This window comes from Cotesia glomerata, linkage group LG2, assembly GCF_020080835.1.
Source record: "Cotesia glomerata isolate CgM1 linkage group LG2, MPM_Cglom_v2.3, whole genome shotgun sequence".
NCBI classification, from domain to species: Eukaryota; Metazoa; Arthropoda; class Insecta; order Hymenoptera; family Braconidae; genus Cotesia; species Cotesia glomerata.
In genome coordinates this window covers 31,087,968-31,100,754 of record NC_058159.1, presented here as the reverse complement: position 1 = coordinate 31,100,754, position 12,787 = coordinate 31,087,968, and the positions used below count along the sequence as shown (strand labels likewise).

The window sequence follows — 12,787 nt, the reverse complement described above, 5'->3', positions numbered from 1 at the left end:
TGTCCACAAATAAATCATGGTCAAATTTTTTTTTTTAAATGGAGTAAAAAAAAAGGAAAAAAAAATTCCCTCGAGCCGGATTTGAACCAGCGACCTATGGATTACTCTTTTAATTCCCAACTACAGTCCACCGCTCTACCAACTGAGCTATCGAGGGGAGATGGGTATGCCTTTTTACTGCTGCGTTATAAGCATCGCTACGAGAAAACGTTGCGCATGTGCATTCAATAACATTATTTATAAATAATAAAATATCTAATACTTACCGTAGATAAAAAAGACTTAATCATTTCTTCCGAAAATATTTTGGAGTTGTGAAATTTTATTTGAGTTCAATATTAGATTAAAGATAAAAATCAAAACTTGGTAGCTGCTCTTGCAAAAAACGAATTCTTTTATCTCGACTAATTATGTACTTTCCGATAAGATTAATTTATTATTCATGTAATTTTTTTGATATAAAAAAAGATAACTGTACCTGTTATTATCACACTCTTTGAATAGTTAGAATGCATATAAATTATGAAGTTAATAAAAAGAGCGAGTGCTGATTATAATGGTAATTTAAATTACTTATTCAAAGTTCAAGAGCATGGCTTCTGTAACCACAATCACAAGTTGATTTTTTTGTGATTAGGCCTGCGCTATTCTAAAGATCTTGGAGTGTAATTTAATTGCAGATCAATATATCACGGATATTTTACTTTGTATTTAATATAGCAATAAGAGTATTGGATAAGAGCGATTGTGAAGCTATTACTCGGGCTTGTCGGGTAACTGTAATGTAATCGTGCCAATAGATACCAATAATTGACTGATTTTGAATAAATTTGTTATAAATACACAGATACCTTATAAAAAAAAAAAAATAAAGATATTTATGTTATGAGCAACTGAATTGCTTGACAAAAAGTATCAAATTTTTTTATATTTACTATAACTAACTAACTACCTAACACACTATCATATCCCGGTGTCATAAAACTCTAATGAGGGTTCGCGTAAAATGTGTAAATTTCTCCACCGGTTCATCCTCAATCTTGCACGCTCTTTATTTTGTCTACTGAAAAAAGTGCATTATCTACAGCTTTCATAACGAGGAATTTCATCATGACTTTTTTCGTTACCTTTACAATATTTTTTTGTTTCCGTCATAAATTGCTTTCTTTTACAAATCACCGCGGAGATATAAAATGATATACATTTGTTTTCTGAAAACACAGCGGGAATTTAAGCAAAAAATATATAAAACTTTGCTTATTAAATTATTGAATTAATAGTCTGTGGAAAAAATATATATATATATACTTTGGATGGATAAGCAAAGTTCAGTAAACAGCTTAGAATCTAAGCGTATAATATTGAAAGCCTATCCACATAATCAAAGTTTGTCCGTCTTGACAGTTTGATCGGCCAAGTAATTATATCTCGTACGTATGTATACATGAAGCGTCATTAAATGGATAAATAAGGGGATTATATATTATCCAATCATGACCTAATTGCGAAAATAACTAAGTTAATTACTAATCAAGTATTAGTCGTTTTTTTTTTTATCAATTCTTGCATTGAAAATTTATTTTATTTAAGAGAAAATTTTCCTTTTAGAAAAAATTGTCCTTGTAAAAAAATTAGTTTTTATGATTTTTCCTGTTGAATTTTTATTATTATTTTACTTACCTTTAATTTAATAACAAAACACAATATTTTTTCAAGTTTTTATTCCCAAGTTGTAATATTAATAAAAAAAGGAAATAATAAGCAAATTTTTATCGGCAAAACCGCTATTTAAAATCTGAGAAGTGACTTCTGAGGAAAAAATGCTTATTACCATCCACTATATCAATTTTTAGCGATCCACATTGGAAAAAAAACAGCTCTGTTGTGTCAGTGTGTAAACGAAGGTTATCGAACGGGATAAAATCAGAATTATTATATTTAATTGGATTGAATTTACCTTTGGCAATTAATAGAAAGGAAATAGAGATAAAAATGATGATCAGCGAGTGTGTAACCTTTACTATGTACGCAAAGGATGCGGCTATATAAAGCCGTCGAGCCGTACAACCAGACGGCCTATCACAAGCTGACTATCTTACGGGCGTTTATGTCGTCTGAAATGCATTCGTTGTGGGCGTACAACCGGTTATTAAAATGACGATAGGGATCAACGTGACCTAACGCACCGATCTCAGCTTATGTTCCTTTTATTTTTTATTATTTTATTTTAACTCGCGTTATTTATCTTTCTCTTTCTCATTCTCGACACCGCTCGGTCTCTGCGAAAAATAATCGACCGCAATTTATAAACCGCCGAGAGATTATTAATAAATGTACCGGAAGTACATACCGGAAAAATGGCAAACTATTTTATATTTTTTTTTATTTTACTCGCTTTTTTTCTCACCTTTATACTCAGACAATAGAAAATAAAATTATTGTACTTTCGCACTTTTTCACTTTACTTGTGGTTTCACGGTAAAAGCCTTTCTATCATGTTTCGTCTCTATGTTTATCATTTATTTTTATTCCATTTCAAAGTGAAAAGTACACACACGTGGGTAATTTTGCAATTTACATTCTAAATAATTGAAACTTTGAAAGGATCAATACTCGAGTGGCTTGTTTGTCTCACGTGAGTTAAAAAAAAGGAGTAAAAAAAAAAGTATCCACATTTCCAGCCAAATTGCAAGAATATACAAACTAAAAGAGGGTGGAACTGAAATAATCCCGCCTTCGTTTTTTTTTTTTAACTTCCGGGGGGATTTACGGCATTTAAGTCACTCCTGGGCTAAGATTTCCGGGTGGTTTCTTTTGCAGAAATTATTCAAATAATTTTAAAAAAGCAACTGAATGTATATAAATGTCTAATTATATGCATTACTTCGGCGGGTTCATTTTATTGGTTGTCGAAAAACGATGATTGGAGCAAGGTATTTTTACTCGCATTCGCCATTGTGTCACGTCTGCTGTATTGTATATTTTACATCGCATATTCTTGCTCTTGCTCTTAAATATATGATGTATAGGTTTAATACGATGTGCAGTGCGTAATATAATGTTTGAGTTGGTAATACACAAGTCACGCTTGTACATTGCGACCACAAAATGATAGGAACGCGGATCGACAAACTATAACAGAACATCCCAGACAAATGATATTTCCAGCCGCGTGCATTTAACTGCAGGGTTCGATTGTAAGCTTTGTGTGTGCATTTACGGCATAAACTTCAATCACCTTTTTTTATTAATTTTTTCAATGTCTGCCTTTAGAGTTATTATTATCGTCGTTAATTTTTGGCTCTTTAAGCGCGACATTTTTGATAATTTTAGTGACTGAAAATTTTATCTAATTAATTTAATAAATTTCACTAATTAAATCAGTTATTTTTATTTTGAGTAATTTAAAAAAAATCTTTGTTGTTTATCAATAAAATTTTTTAAGAAAAAATAAAAGATACTACAATAAAAAAATTTAACTTGATTCAAGAAAAAAATTCTCGAACTTTATTATAAAAAATGATAATTCATACTTTGAGTTTATAAAATTAAAAAAGAAATTATTTTTCATCGCGTCGAATTAATATTTATCGTCTGAAAAATTCGCGATTCCAAGGCAAGCAAAGTAATCCGTCAGCAGCAAGTTACACTGTAATTTTTTGCACATCATTCACAGTCCAATTATACATTAAATGTTGAATGTGTGAATTTAAATTCAAACCGTTAATTAATATCGGTAATTAATTGCCTCACGCCGGGACTGTATCAATTAATTTTATTTCTTATAACTTTTTATTTTTAGTTTGAGGTAAAAAATAAGAAAAGTGTAATTCGAGCGTTGATTAATAGCTTATTAAATAAATATTTGCACGCATAATAAAGTTTATGTTAATGCTTATATGTGTTAATGTTTAACAAGTTTAAAATGCATCATTTTATAAATAATATTGAATTAAATTATATTTTTTTTTCTCACGAGAATTCGACGGAAGTCACCGTCGGCGTATTTCCAATTCAAATATAATATAATATATATATAATAGCGCCATGAAAAATCTGCATCGTCTTATCGGGAGTTTTTTACCCTCTTACACGCTTTTTCTCCGTGACTCTTTCAGTTTTATTATTCTTTAAACTTCTCCGCGTATACTTTATGTTTATAAATATGTGTGCTTATAAATACGTATCATGTACATTTTAAAATTTTAGCATATTTTGCACCGGAAACAACAGAGAACAAAGAAATCAGTAATATGTACATTAAGAGGTATACGCTCTGTGTTTTTATTTAAACGGACAATAAATGACAGAATTAATCAGGAGATATTTGCATCGCGAATAAATTTAAACCCGGCGAATTCTCACTTTTATTTTATTACCCAGTTAGATTTTGGACGTCATTACCGGCACGAATGACACAATTTTACAAATAAACACCTTCACTAAATTATGTCCTTATTAATCGTTAATTAAATGTAGTCCTTTTGTAAATTCGGATTATAAATTTAAATTTAAATAGAATTATAAACGTCTATAATTTATTGGGAGATTAATCCTCCGATTGTTTACTGCAGTCCGTCCAACAAAAGTGCGTACGAGTGCGTATAACACGCGACTGGATCTGCGAAATCTTGCATCAAGAGATTCGATATGTGTGTTGTGTGTGTGATATAAAAGAAGGACGCGTGCGATGTAGACGAACTGGTTTCGTATCGGAATCTCGTGGCCCCGGTTCAATTATACCCAATTTCAAGTTGCTCATTTTTTATGCATTACTTTCCCTTTTATTTATGAAGAAAATCAATGTGGAAATGCAAAGATAAGCTTATATTATGATAAAAAGGGTTTGTTGAAGTTTAATGAGCTTTATTAATTGTTAATAAATTATTTTTTAACTTCAGATAATTTTATTAATTATTTCTTAACAGCTAAACAATTTTTTTATCAGCTCAAGAGTTGTAAAAATTTTTTTAAGCTCTAATATTTTAATTGATAAATTTTATTTTATTAATTAAATAAATTATTAAATTTTTTTATTCATTATTTTATGAATTTTTAAATAACAAATTATTTTTTTGAATAAAAAAATTTTTACTATCATTAAATTTATTTTTTTGTGACAAAAAATTACTTTCCCTTTTATTTATAAAAAAAATCGATGTGAAAATACAAAAATAAGCTTATTTTATGATAAAAAAGGTTTGTTTAAGTTTAATGAGCTTTAATAATTGTTAATAAATTTTTTTTTTTAACTTAAGTGATTTTATTAATCATTTATTAACAGTTAAACAATTTTTAAGCTCTGATATTTCAATTAATAAATTTTATTTTATTAATTAAATTTCTTCAATTAATTATTCAATTTTTTATCAAATATTTTACGAATTTTTTAATAAAAAATTATTTTTTTTAATATAAAATTTTTTACTACCATTAAATTTATTTTTTTTTAACAAAAATATTGTTAGAGTTTAAAAATAATTGCTTAAAAAATAAATAAATAAATTTATTAACATTTAATAAACATTTTTTATCAATGCAAATTCAAGAAAAATTATACAAGCCAAAATTTCACGGATAAATTTTTTGTTAAGTTAAGGTTTAGGCTTGAGGCTTTTGCTGACATATAAATCCCAAATTTTTTTGCGAAATTAAAGTAATGGGCATTACATGTCGTCGCGAATGATACACACAACAGAATAAGTGGTGTAATGTCAAGAAGAAAATGTTTTATTCTTTAGAAGCGTAATTTTGGTAGACGGAAGGATCCGAGCAAAAAGTGAGGTGCAGAAGGCAGGTGGCGCCCAAGACTTACTTGTTCTTATTCTCCTCGATCGCACGTATTTTATCATGTACAAGATATATATAATCTTGTATGTGTCGCAGTAAGTAATAAGCGTCTGAACGTCCAAAATTATCTTCGTATCATTATAATTATAATTACATTTCACATTTTTATTTAATATATATTTATATAGGCATTTTTGCTGAAAAAATAATGAAATAAAAGGAGTAAAGTGCGAGTGCAAGAGACAGCACGCATCAGACCCGAGAAAAGAGCGGCGGACGCGTTTATCGGGAACGATCCGACGTGTTTCGGTTAATGAGTAAAGCACTTCCGGTTAGCTTAACTGGTATCGTCTCTAGTTGAACCGTTGAATCTTAATGACATTTAGTGTAGCCGGCGACAATGATGATGATGATCATCATCATCATCATAATATAAATCGCCATCACCCGAGAAATAACCCGCTAAGTCTCCGGGCGTCTTATCTGGTAGATAACACTATAGAGCTGTCTGGCGCAGTGTTATGTATATATACTGCCAAGATCCGATCGCAAATTGGCTCAGATAATAAGCTACGTTTATAATCGCTCGATCAAACCGCCTCCGGTGAATATTTTTTCCCTTACTTTGTATTCAACCTGAGAATAACCCTGCTTTAAACTTTTATGTTGGGTGATACCGGCTCAATCGTTCGATTAAGGAGTTAACGAGGCTTTGATGATGGAGATTGATCGACTGGTGTACTAATACAGTATAGTTAACTTTTAATGAAATTTATTAGTTTCCTTTTGAGTTATATAAGAAAAAATAATATAAAAAAAAAAAATTTTTTATAAAATGAAATTTTTGATTGAAAAATTGTTTTAAATAGCAACCTTGCAGTAACTATGTGACTGCCATGACTTGTGAACTATAAATAAATAAAATTTTGCTTTATTAAATAATGACTTTTGTTAAATTGCACTGTACTTTCTTAACTATTGACATTTTTAAAGATATAAGCTCATCCCGATGTTACACTTATCAAGAGCTTTCATTTGAGTACCCACATGAATTTTTATATATTTTTCATATATACATATTTATAATATATATAAATATATGAAAAATTGATGTGGGTACTCAAATGAAAGGTCTTGATGAGTGTAGCTTCGGGATAAGCTTATATCTTTAAAAATGTCAATAGTTCTAAAGATACAAGGTCGTTTCTTAATTATGTTAAATTGCACTGTATTTTCTTAACTATTGACATTTTTAAAGATATAAGCTCATCCCGATGTTACACTCATCAAGACCTTTCATTTGAGTACCCACATCAATTTTTCATATATTTATATATATTATATATATGTATATATGAAAAATATATCAAAAATGCATGTGGGTACTCAAATGAAAGATCTTGATGAGTGTAACATCGAGATGAGCTTATATCTTTAAAAACGTCAATAGTTCGCAAGATAGAAGGTCATTTCTTAATTATGTATCTAGAGACAGAGTACTTTCGAATGCAGCTTAAATACTCATACCAAATTTAACTATAAAAACCCATTTTATCATATAAATATACTGGCCACAAAATTTTGCTTATTCTCTTCATAATATCGATTAAATTTACTATTTCTTTTCAATCAATTAGTTTTTTTTTCACTAATGTTAACTTGGATTAAATTTAAAAAAAAAAAAAAAAAAAAAAACAGATCTATGCGAACCTCAAGGTGTAGGACACCGCGATAATTAGCTTGTAATTCCCAAGAGTTAAGAAAAATAAACTGGCTCGCGCCATTGCAAAAAAAGATGCCAAGTACGCAGGTGCATATCTGTCTCTTATTCTTTATATAAAACATATATCATTGCAAAGTATCGCGCATAGAAAACATACAACATATTACATCGCAAATGGAGAGGCGGACGTAAGTAAAAACAAGTCAAGTCCCGAGAGCAGAACAAGAACACAAGTGGTAAATTTAATTGTGAGCATATTCGCAACCCGTAACATCATATTTACATTCTTTGATCCTCCCTCTCGTAATTTCCCTTCGGTGCTTCGTACTTTCAATACAACCGCTTCTGTTGTGTTTATGTTTCTTGTACTTGTACTTATCATGAAATTCCACTGCACGGCTTCTTTGTGTTTAACAATTGCTCAAGATCCATGAGCACGTGGATTTCCATTACTTTTTCTTCCTCTGGAATCCTTCATTATTTTTATCTTATATTTTATATTAATAATGAAATTTATAAATAAACTGAATATAATATCAAATATATGTACAACAAGTGTGGAGGTAAAAAAGAAGTGAGACGAGTTAGCGCTCAGCACGAGCCAGTCTCGATCCTTCGCACCCCGGGGATGACGTACGGGTCTGACGCAGCGTGAGGCAGCCCCTTTTTTTTCATCCCCCCGGGTCGTGGCTGCTTCTGCCCAGATCTCGTAACCAAGTATCAATTTTTTTTTTTTATTGAGAAGCCAAAATTTTACGCAGCAAACGCACCGCTGCCGCCACGTATAAATATTTGAATTACAATCCGCGCCGCTCATAAAAACGTCGTCACTCGACGGATCTTAACGGATACCGATTTTAAAATAATTTTTAAAAAAGAACCAACGTAAAATGCGGAATATTTATTTTTATTGTTAAAAAATATTAAGGTAAAGAATGTAGGTATCATATCACTTTATATTATATTAGTTTTTTTTTTGTCACATTAAGATCCGACGTGTTTTATTGCGGCTTTCACACCATCTTGGTACGCTCGTAATTATTTGGCTCAGAGGGACTCAAATTGGAAATATGATACCGCCGATTTAAGGAAAAAGAAAAAATTTTTTTTTTCTTATAATAATAATAATAAAATTAAATGGAATGATAAAAATAAAGCTCTCATTAAAAATTAAAACCTTTGAAAGGTGTAAAGTAATTACATAAACAATAAATTAATAACATGTAAGAAGGGTAATAACAAACCCGATAAAATCAATAGAAATAATATTTAGCGAGGACATATTATAAGCTTTCTCTCTGTACTTGGAGGTGAAACATAACAATTGGCATGCCTGAGGTGCTTACGGAGTGGATAACTCGCCCATAAACCATAAACCATCCAGTTATTGCTCCTTGGAGTCATAACAATTAGGATCGTATGTTTCCACGGAGGGTTTTAGTCCAAGACACAGTCCCCTTTTAATCTTAATGCCTTTCTTCCATATATATAACCGCAATGACCATCTCACCTACACATTCACCTCTGGAAAGGCAATCAACAAATATATTTAACGGCAACAACAACGGCTTCGCTATTCTATTTCACGCCGATATTATTATTAAATTATATCGTTCTTATTATCTCTATGGATTTTAATGAAACATTTTCAAATGTTAAACAAATTTTAGATAAACAACTTAATAGACAATTTATTATGATAGAAATTATTTAGATGATTTATTTTTATTGTTGGAATAAGGAAGTGTTGATATTTTTTTTTCTATTTAATTTTATTAAGGTTTTTCAATACTAAACACAAATTTTAATTTACATCAGCAAATTTTGGACTTATTGCAGAAAAATATTACACAGTAAAAAATTTTTCGTCAAAAAATTTTGTGTTAAAAATTTTTGTGTTAAATATTTAACACTTTTATATGTAAATTTAACATTTATTTTCTTAAATCAACACAAAAAAGTGTTAAATATTTAACATAAAAGTTTTTAACACAAAATTTTGTGACGCAAAATTTTTTACTGTGTACAAAATTTGTAAATTTTACATTAAAAAAATGTCTAAAATTGTATGTGTTCAAAAAACACTTGATAATTTTATTTACAAAATTAACCTATAATTAAAAAATTATTTTTTGTAAATACAATAAAAAAATAGCCGTGTAATTTTTATAAAAATACACAACTATTACACAGTAATTTTTTCCGTGATTCCTTAAAATAATCAAAAGATAAAATATAAGCAAATAAAAATGAAAAAAGGTGATTAAAAATAGTATGACAAAGTACACAACATGCCGAGTAGATTAAATATATATAATGATTACGATGAATTTGTTTTACACCTCATGCCCATACCAACGACAACGACTCAATTAATACCAGCGATTTATAAACGTCGAGATGCGGCCACGCTCTCGGAATGACGAGGATGATTAATCGACGCCCCGGAGGATATATTATCTTAAAAAAGGTTAGCGCTCCGAGTTCCGACCGAGGAGGTCAGCGGATTGCTCTCTGCTCTCTGGCTCTTCTACATACATATATACAAGACAACCAAGCGATATTATGAATATAAATATTATAAAGAGCCCGAATTTGTCCGAATAATAATTATCGAGAAGAGAGATAACCAGAGCCATGTGTAGTATCCATTCTCGGGGTTATCGTGTCAATTTTTTTTCCACTTACTTTACAAGTCGCGAGTTTGATACTTAACTTATTTATTTTTACACATTTTTTAACGTCTCTCTATCTATATCGTGTTCTACCGCGATGTTATATATGTGATGCATCTGCCGGTGGTTTGTAAGAGGCCCCACCTTTTAATTCCATCTCTCATTTTATATATATATTTATATATACCAGTTCGGACCTGTAATTACAAGGTACTTTTAATGCTCGATATTGATTATTATCGGGGACGCGTGTCTCGTGAAAATAACGAATGTCACGTGGAATTAATATGACTCGAAATTTTCGCTTTTATATGAAAAATATTGTCAGAGCATAATAATCCTGGGATAATTAGACCGAGTACATATGTGAATATATTTACCTGGATCTCGATATCGATAATATGATTTATTGAGAAGTTTTAATGGAAATTTCGCAAGAGCGTTAATTGAGTGAAAGAAAATAATTAATAAACTTTTTTCTAAATAATTTAATGTCAAAAAATCATCTATTAAAATTTAAAACATCAAAAAATCATCTATTATAATTTAAAACATCAAAAAATCATTTATTAAAATTTAAAACTTCAAAAAATTCTTCTATTAGTGTAAAAGTGTTCCAAAAAACGAGCCTCAACGCATACCGGCAAAAAATTCCTCAAAGCCGGAGTTGAACCAGCGACCTATGGATTACTCTTTTAATATCCCAACTACAGTCCACCGCTCTACCAACTGAGCTATTTGAGGAGATGTTGATCCGTTTTTCAAAACCCGATGTTGTTTATGAAAGTCCCAGTCATCCGACACTAATCGATGACCTCAATACTCACCCATGTGTGTGATTAAACCGAAATAACTGATTAATTATTATATAAATTCAATAAACTCTCTACCAGCTCCTCAAATAGCTCAGTTGGTAGAGCGGTGGACTGTAGTTGGAAGATTCAAAGAGTAATCCATAGGTCGCTGGTTCAAATCCGGCTTTGAGGAATTTTTTTACCTCTAAAAGTTTTCATTTATTTCACATATACACACACAGAAAAAACAAAATTTTTGCACCAAGAAAACTTCAAGGAAGACAAAAGTTATTTTGGAGCAAGAAGAAATTTTCTTAGTTTGAGAAACTTTGACTTCATTCAAGAAATTTTCAATTTTCTTTAGTATTTTCTTGAGCCAAGAACATTTATCCTCCAGTCAAGATTTTTTTTTCAGTGCAGAAGAAAAAATTAACTTGAATCTAGTAAATAATTTTGAAGAACTTGATTTTCTTAATTTGAGTAGAAAAATTCCTTAAACTAAATTTTATTTGATTCAAAACAATGAAATTTTTCAAAATTATTTTTTTGGTTCGAAAATTTTCTTCTCAATTGTAGTTAATTTTTTTTTTCTGTGTAAAATACTTCTTTTTAATTTACGTTATAAAAAAAATTAGCCCTCAGTTTCATTTAATTAACGTCACACTTAACATAATAAGCAAACAAACTCAAATAAATGGCTAATTATAATTATATTACGATATACTTAAAAGATCACGAGGTCATTATTTTTGATAAGATATTCGTCTGTCAGCGTCTCCTTATTTACGAGCTGCTCTTTTTCAGTTCGGACTTAAAAGTAACAATAATTAGCAATTAAAAAGGGCGAATTAATTTAAAAACAAGAAAATTTCAATTTTACTTAAAATGTCTCGTAAAAAAAAGATTATCCGTTGTCGGCAAAATATTCCCGGTACATAAATGACTTCGATGAAGACGGCTTTAAACATAATGCCGGTATTTATGACCTCACCAATAACGACTGCCGTCAACGTCAATGTGACACAGACAATCATAATAAAGAAATTGATATACAGCCCAGCATCCTCGAATTTTATTTTTAATTTTCAAGCTTTTATGATATTTCATTAGATTAAAATATGAAAGCGCAATTACATGCGAAAAAAAATAAAAATAGCTATCAGTGGATCTGAGTCCGAAGCGGAAAGTGCGATAATAGTCTTCGCGATACGAAAGAGCATGTGCGTTCATTTACGCGCAATCTTCGCTCGTAAATCCATCGCTAAATAACGCGTTTTAAGTTATATTAATATAATATAATGCAAGGGAGGCTTTTTAGTGTTCTAACTCACCGGTGGGGGTAATAAAGCCGCTCATTAAGTAAGACGTTGCGGCTAGTTTATATCATAAGACTTTACAAAGTTATTGTCGGTGCGTGAGGCCCAGGACCACGCCCGTTTTTCTATATATTGCTATGCTGCATAATGAAACTCTCAAACCTGGTACTCAGGTATTTTTTATTATTTTCTTTAGAACTCTATTGTACGGGTGAAAGTGTGGACTTTGAATAGAGCGATAACTTGAGAGAATTTTTTATTAACGATACACTGAAAAGAATAATTAGGAAACTAATTTTTAATCTATATTATTAAGAGAGTAAGTTAAATTTTGTGGCCAGAGTATTTATATGATAAAATGGGTTTTTATGGTTAAATTTGGTATCGTTGGAAAAATCTTGATCTGGAGTTGTGCCTTTTCATGGTTTCATATCATTCTCACCAATAGTCAATTTATGATGATAATTATTTAAGCTGCATTCAAAAATG

The 12,787-nt window shown here is 30.2% G+C and overlaps 1 protein-coding gene and 3 non-coding genes across 6 annotated transcripts in view; 2 read left to right on the top strand and 2 right to left on the bottom strand.

The window, feature by feature from the left end:
* Positions 1 to 12,787, top strand: part of LOC123258590 (aryl hydrocarbon receptor) — a 142,827-nt gene that overhangs the window by 8,117 nt on the left and 121,923 nt on the right. The gene's annotated exons all lie outside the window — the stretch shown is intronic.
* Positions 67 to 157, bottom strand: Trnay-gua. Its single transcript is given in 2 exon segments — positions 67 to 102; positions 121 to 157. It is a non-coding gene; the product is annotated as a tRNA-Tyr (tRNA).
* Trnay-gua lies at positions 10,841 to 10,932 on the bottom strand. Its single transcript is given in 2 exon segments — positions 10,841 to 10,876; positions 10,896 to 10,932. It is a non-coding gene; the product is annotated as a tRNA-Tyr (tRNA).
* On the top strand, positions 11,084 to 11,175 carry Trnay-gua. The gene is given in 2 exon segments: positions 11,084 to 11,120; positions 11,140 to 11,175. It is a non-coding gene; the product is annotated as a tRNA-Tyr (tRNA).